General features: G+C 40.6%; 1 protein-coding gene across 3 annotated transcripts in view; it reads right to left on the bottom strand.

Annotated features, from left to right (window-relative positions):
- atxn1a (ataxin 1a) overlaps window positions 1-7,610 on the bottom strand; it is a 98,094-nt gene that overhangs the window by 7,922 nt on the left and 82,562 nt on the right. The window lies entirely within an intron of this gene.

Below are 7,610 nucleotides of genomic sequence, written 5' to 3'. Positions count from 1 at the left end.
CACACACACACACACACACACACACACACACACACACACACACACACACACACACACACACACACACACACACACAACACCGAGCATGAACCGCTTGCTTACTCAAACACTGACACCTGTGTATATTCAATTATGCTGACACATGTTTTTTTTCTTGAAGCACAGCACAACTTCACATACAGACACACACACAGACACGCACACGCACAGGTAGCTCACATATCGTTCACTAACACACTGCTGCACGGCTCACCAATTTATTTGTTCTTTGTAGAGTCAGTGAGTTTGTACCGTCCCTGGTTTCTGTGACCGCCTGCACAGTTACACATTTAGAAAACCGTCCATTTCTGCAGTAAAACAGCAAATTATATCAACGCCTAAGTGATGCTACAGACTGAAAAAAGCCTTGTGATGGACTGAGAGTCTGTCCGGAGCGTAGCCTGGCTTTGGCCCTATGACAGTTGGGACAGGTTGTGGCACCCCACAATCCCCTAACTGGAAATGCAGTTAAGAAAATGGATGGACTTGACAAAATAAAAGTAAAGGTTTTCACTATTTTTGCCCAATAAGGAACCAGATGATTACCATCTGAAAATACTTTTCTTTTTCTAAAAGCGTCTTTAATGAAGAAGATGGATGGAAGATGTGGACCATCCATCCATTCACTAAAACGTGTCAAACGGGACTGAGGAAACTGATTAAAAACAGGTTACAGCCGCATTTATTTAGCTGGTTTGGCAATATCATCAAATAAAATACTGCATTGAATTTTAACAGTTAGTGGTTCTCAATTTGAGTCCTACTCTAAAGTTGCTAAAAAAAAAACCCCAAAAATGTAGTTTTTCAACCAAACTTTGGAGGCTTCCACTGCCTTCTTAGCTAATTCCCCCACACACAGTATGTGTGTAAATGTGTGTTCTCTAGAGCGAGGGACATCATGCAGCTCAAGCAGATTCCTGTAATTTAAGACGTGTTGTAATGCTACTACAACACAGCTGCAGAAACAGGCGTAGGAGTAAACACACATGCATATTCACATTCGCACGGAGCACACAGCAGCCTTTGTTTCATGGTACACAGCGCACACTCGCTTATTCAAGTATATACTTTATCTGTTTAATCGAGCCGGCATGATTCAGATGTGTGCTGAGAGGGAATGTTGATCGCTGAGCTTTTAGCCCTGAGATGCACTCTCTGTATCTCCCTCTTTTTCTCCTCTCTGTCACTCCACCTCCACTTGACTCTCTTGCCTCAGCCTGTCCACCTCTCCTACTACATAACCATTCTCAATTATCATTCTTCCATTTAATGGTTTTATGCTCCCTATTTTCTACATTAGTATTCACTTGTACACTCTTGGAATCCTTTTGCAATAAATCTTTGACATGTCTCTTCAGCAAACCTAACCTCAGTCACGCTACTGTTTAGTCACAAAATACAAAAACAGAGACAATAATGCACATCAATCCAATAGCTGACCTCACCTCAGTCTTAAAGAGTTTGTATACACCGTGCAATACTATTTTTATTTATCTTATTTTACTGTTCATGTGTAATAGTCAGTTGCCCTATAATCTTAACCTCATTCTGTCTTTATTGTGATGTTTTTGGTGGTTTTTCTTCCCTTCTGTACTTATAACTTCATTCAGCAATGCATCTGTGATGTACTGACAGACTGACAATAAAGGAATCCGAATCTACTACGTAAAAACAACTCAACAAGCTCTTGCTCAACTTAAGACTCTAAGGTAAAGGGAACGTTATATGCCTGAGTGTTCAAAGATGAGAGACATTTCGTATCAGCTGTCACCTCAAACACGGACAATGTCGGTACATGCAGCTCAGATCTTCTCATGCTATGATTCAGACACATGAAAATGGTTGTACTCCAAGAGAAGTCTTATATGTGCAACATAAAATAATAGTTAACCTTAGACAAAAATCAGGTAAACAAGTCATGACAACAATAGCATAGCAGCTACTGAACAACTTCTGCTGGAAAAGTGTACTATCATGTCACATTAAAGGTAATGTGGGAAATTATAAAGCATTTAAATATACAAATATAACTAGAAATCACAGCTGTGCTGCGGGAGCAGAGACACCAATGCTAACTTCATAATCCTCCCAGTTGCTTCCATTTTATCCTGCAGTGTTACTAAAAGCCAGAAAGAAGTGTTCATAGTGGAAAAGAGAAAGAAAAAGAACTCAAAGTAGAACAAAAGAGTAATTCCCACTGTAAATCCCCTTCTCGCATCCACTGTGGGAAACTTTGGTATCTTAAAGAAAGAAAAAAGAAAACAGCATGGCTACAACAACAGTTAATGAGGGAAGAGACCGAGGAAGGTCGAGAAAGGGATAAACAGAGGCAGGGAGGTGAGAAAGACTGGAGAGCAGAGGGAGGGTATGAGAGTGAGGAAAAGCTTAAGATGCATGGGAGACGTGGAGAGGGATCGAGAGAGCAGGCTCAGCTGACCTACATTGCACAAAGAGAGGACTGCTTCACTGAAAGTGACACTCAAACACACATTCGCTGAAAAGCTAAGTCACCTGAATCTTGCTGAGCTTGCAGTGTGTACGTGCAGGACTGTGCGCTGTGGTGTGGGTGTGTGTAGATATCAGACGACCTGTAACCCAAGCTGCCTGTCCTCCATGTGCTTGAGCCTTTTTTTTCTCTATACACACACTCACAAACACGCTTCTCCACCTTACCAAAACCTGTGTGCAGGTCAGCAAATACTGGCATTTTTCACTCACTGCAGGTTCATATATGCCACCTTTCTCTCACAGTTGCTACTTCAGAGGACACAGTACTCATGAACATTAATCTCCTGGAGACTTACCCTCACCTTAAAAGGCAATCTATAATTTATAAACACTTTATGTTTTACTCTCACAGTAATGGAGTGCATTGTGGTTATGGCGCCACAACAGAAGTCATAAGGCCACCCACAACTATGACTGTTTAATACAACAATTACAAAATATTTACTTAAACACTGGACTGGACTGTCATACTGTATCTCTAACAAATCGATATCCTTCCAAACTATCGCTGAAAAACTGGCATATTAAATACAAAAAAAGTCTCTTTTTAGCATTAAAGTTGAGCTGTTGTCTTTAACTTAGTGGCATATATAGTACACTGAAAAAGCTGCCAATTTTCATCTACACATACTACATTGCTTCACTGTGGGTGGATGCCCAAACTAGAAAATCTGACATATGCTTTATGACTTCCATTTCCCCCCTTTTTGTTGCTTACTTGGATTTTTCCACCACACATGTATGTCAAAGACCCCAAAATGCAGGGCTTTAAGAACTCTGAAAGGTTCTAGTTCCTGCAATGCAGACATCGACAGAGATGACTTATTTTTAAGAGTTATAACAGCTATGAAAAAGTTCCAGTGGCCAGAATCCACCTAAAAAAAAAAAGAGAAAGAAAAATCTGCAGCTACAAAAAGAACAAGGAGTCCTGTGACAGACTGCATGGTCCCCACAGAGCACTGATCTCAGCATTACAAAGTCAGTCCTGGATTACACAAAGAGATGGGAAAACAATGAAACAACTCAAATTCATAGAAGAACTTCTGGAGAGTCTCTCAGTTGTTTTGGAGGACCTAACCCTACAATGACAAATTATATGCAAAACTATGTACAAACTGATGAGGAAGTTCTTTAAAAATCTACGAATAGAGTGAATGATAATTTTAAAAGCTGCTCACTCAAATCTTTGCATGCATCTGTCAAACAGGCCTCTATAATATACTAAATATGTTGAATGCTGATGTTATCTTTCCAATACATCCATTATTACAGTTTCTAGTTGTAGTTGTCACTTTCGATCTGTAACTGCTTTCAAGTTGGGAAAATTCCCATGTTTGTTGAGTTCTAAAACCACTGGATCCCTTATCAAACATTTACATTCTCTATTTGGTGAGTTATATCAAACATCTGTAGAATGCAGTTCGCTAATGACCCAAATATATGATCTTGTTAAATAACAGTGACTTGTAGTGACTACAGAATAAACACAATCCAATTAAACTCCCATCAAAGCAAGAAAAACCCATTATACTTTGCATCTCTACCCAGGAGCACTGTAATAAGCATATTGGCTTATTAAGTCAACATACAGCAGACACGTTGTGGACATCTAGACACAGAAATTCTGGTGAGGCTCCACGATCAGTGTTTGCTACAGTGCATCTGTTTGCATTACAATTTTTGAAAACATTCCAATTTATCATTAAATTTCAGAATATGATGTATGACATACAAAAAAATGAAACTTTGTGTCGATCTGGAAACAAGTCAATATGCAAAGGAATAAAAACAAATAAATCAGTAGTGTATAAACTGAGCATTGGTAAACAAGCAAAACTAAACTACAAATGATCTTCCAAAAAAGTTGAGATGCTGTTTAAATAATGAATTTGATGCCAGAAGCAAGTTTGAAAAGGGTTAGTGGAGGAGTAAAAAGACAAAAAAAAAAAAAAAGCATAATATTAAAAAGCACCTAGAGCTATGGAAACAGGTCAATTACACAAAACATCCAGAGAACCTGACATTCAGAGTTAAAGATGGGGGAGGTGTTTACCCACTCTGGAAAGGTGTCAAATATTTCAGCAATTTAAAAAAATTATGTCTTTTAATTTGACAATCATCCCTGAGAAATCTTTGCATGCAAGGGATGAGGCCAAAAGCACAAGATTCTGTAGTGGTATTTCCTGTCAGTCGTGAACCAGTCCTAGTCAACACATTTCATCGTCGTATCCACAAATGCCAGCTCAAGCTCTACCATAAAAAGAAAAAAATATTTATATACACAAGATCCAGAAATGCGGCTGCACTTTCTGAGCAGCTGCGGTTTAGATGGTACAGCGGGCTGGCCACTAATCATACGCTCCTGCACAAGCCCAAGTGTCTTGGACAAGACGCTGAAAATGGCAGGCCAGCATGGCATCTCTGCTTCTACAGAGTGAGTGAGATACAACGTATAGAACGATTAAAAGGTGACGAGATTTGCAGGATAAGGAGCCTAATGCAGTCTCAGGAGGCAGATTCATTTAAACAGAAAATGCACCTTTTATTAGGCGGTTAGAAAGTCCATGCAAAAATCCAACCGATGACCAAAAACTTGCAGACGGCACACAAGATAGGTAACAGACACTGTGACAAAGGACAATGGGAAGACATGATTATTTATACACACAGAGACACACTAAAGGGTAGGGATGGGTATCGTTTAGGTTTTATCTGATACCGGTGCCAAATCGGTACTTTTGAAACGGTGCCGGTGCTCAAACGGTGCTCAAACCGGTGCTTAAAGAATGGAGAACACAAAATTGGTCCAAAAACCTCTCATATTCAGCTGGTTTTTTGTAAAAAGATAACAATGTTAGCCTTTTCTGCAGCTATGGGGCATATATGGTATCACTCTTGGCTGGAAGCAGTGCTTAAACAATGGAAAAAACACAAACTTTGTCCAAAAACCTCTCATGTTCAGCTGTTTCCCTCTTTTTCTTTGGTCATTTTAGCCTTTTTGGCCAGGGTGAAGGGAGTATCTGCCATCAAACAAGACAGCCGCATGTAGCTATGATGATGTTTGCTAGTTCACCTTACATGCATTAATGTAATAACGTGGTTAGCCTACTCAACGTAAATTACACACGAACAACATTAAGCTACTCACGCAGAGAAGAACGGCTGCTGCTGCCATCAAATACGGCGCATTTCTCGGTTTTTAAAAAAAACGCTATGCGTCGCCAGGTGTTTCATCGGATTCGAGGTGTTACTTCCTTTGACAGTATCACAGTATCAGCTTAAAGCACTTGTTGCAGGCTGCTGAGTTTGCATATTTTGCTGTGAAGTACAGCCAGACTTTTGCCCGCTTCGCCTTGGGCATTTTTTAATCTGTAGCTCTGCATAAAAGAACGTACGTACCTGGCCCCGCCTACTATCCTCGGAAACGTAAAATGATTGGCTAGAAGTGTATCACAGCTCAGGAAAAAAAAGCACCGAAATAAAGCACCGAAATGTGCGCTGCTTTTCGGTCTGGTTACTACCGTTTATGTCAGAACGGCACCGGACACCGGTACCCATCCCTACTAAGCGGTAATCGGGGAAACAGGAAATGCCTGGGTAGCAAGACACAGCAGAAAACAATCAAGACAACAAGACAAGCAATGTCAAACTACACAAAACACAGAAGACATCCAGCTATCTACAAAATGTAAAACAGGACAAAGGAGACTAACATACTAAAGTTTGACGTGGAAAGACATATGAGAGAAAGCTGGGACAACAACCTAAATAAAGAACTTTACAACTTTAACATCTTTTGGAAAATATAAGGAAAATGACCTCAGAGAAGAGGGGTGATCCGACTTGTTATCAGCACACAGTTCAAATAGGGAAGCATGGCAGGAGCCATTTGTGAAGAACCACTAATGCTGAGAAATATTTGAGATTTCAAAGCAACACAGACTGCCATCCAGATGAAATCTTTTTCAGGAAGATAATGCCAAACCACATTTTGCACATATACCAACATACTGGCTCTATGGTAAGAGTGCTGCTTCTAAACAACTCCCTTTGGTTCACCCTTATGAAAGGTAATAGACAAAAGAGTAAACTGCTGAGCAGCTGAAATCCTATAAAGAATGGGTAAATATTACAGCAACTGGTTGCTAAACACTTATAGTTTACATTTTACATGCTATTGCAACTTTTTTAATGCAAATTCTGCTGCACATAATGTATGTGCCTTTCAGTGTGTGTGTGGGTGCATGATTGCCCAGTCATAATCATAATCATGATCAAAGGGATAAGTCCAACGTGATGTGTTATCTCACAGCTAAATATAGTTCAACTAGACAGTAGAGTGTTGCTACAGGCTTATACTTCACTGTCTGTCTCTCCTTCTCTTATTTCTTGATCTAAGCTTCTCTGCAGCTTTTTGTCGACGTAGTTTTGCATTCATCTGTGTGAGTGTGTGTTTGCAAGCACGGCGCTGCCTATGTGTGTGCGTGTGCGTGTGCACATTAGAAGAACCCTTGCCAGACTGGGAACTTTGACAAGGCTGCCACTTTATTCACTGTCATCCTCCGCTCGTAATTGCACACAAACAACAACAAACAACACACATATAGGAGTACGGACAGATAGTGAGAGAGTGATGGAGGATCTGCCAATGACAGATGGGCACAGAGTTAGAGAAGCTCAAGGGGGGCCGAGAAAGAGAGTAGCAAGGCGGAGAGAAACTGAGAAAGAGGGAGAGTGGTTAAGAGTTACACAAACAAAGGGAGATAGAGATGGAGAGAAATAAATGACTGTGAGAAAGAGAGAGAGTCTTGTTCAGAAAACAAACACTTAGGCAGTGTTGCATGACTTGCACTTTCTCACCCCTCGGCAGCCCTGAGCTTGGTTGGATGGTTGGGTGGATGGAGGCTGGGGTAGGGAGGAGGGAGAGGGGGCAGACACACAGACGGGCAGGCAGGGAGAGCCAATGGAAGGAGAAGAATGAGAAAAATGTGAGAAGAGAAGAGAAGAGAAGAGAAGAGAAGAGAAGAGAAGAGAAGAGAAGAGAAGAGAAGAGAAGAGAAGAG

The sequence above is a fragment of the Pundamilia nyererei genome, unplaced genomic scaffold (genome assembly GCF_000239375.1).
Source record: "Pundamilia nyererei isolate P.nyererei 1_Seehausen unplaced genomic scaffold, PunNye1.0 scaffold00028, whole genome shotgun sequence".
Taxonomy (NCBI): Eukaryota; Metazoa; Chordata; class Actinopteri; order Cichliformes; family Cichlidae; genus Pundamilia; species Pundamilia nyererei.
This window is presented reverse-complemented; position numbering and strand designations above follow the sequence as displayed.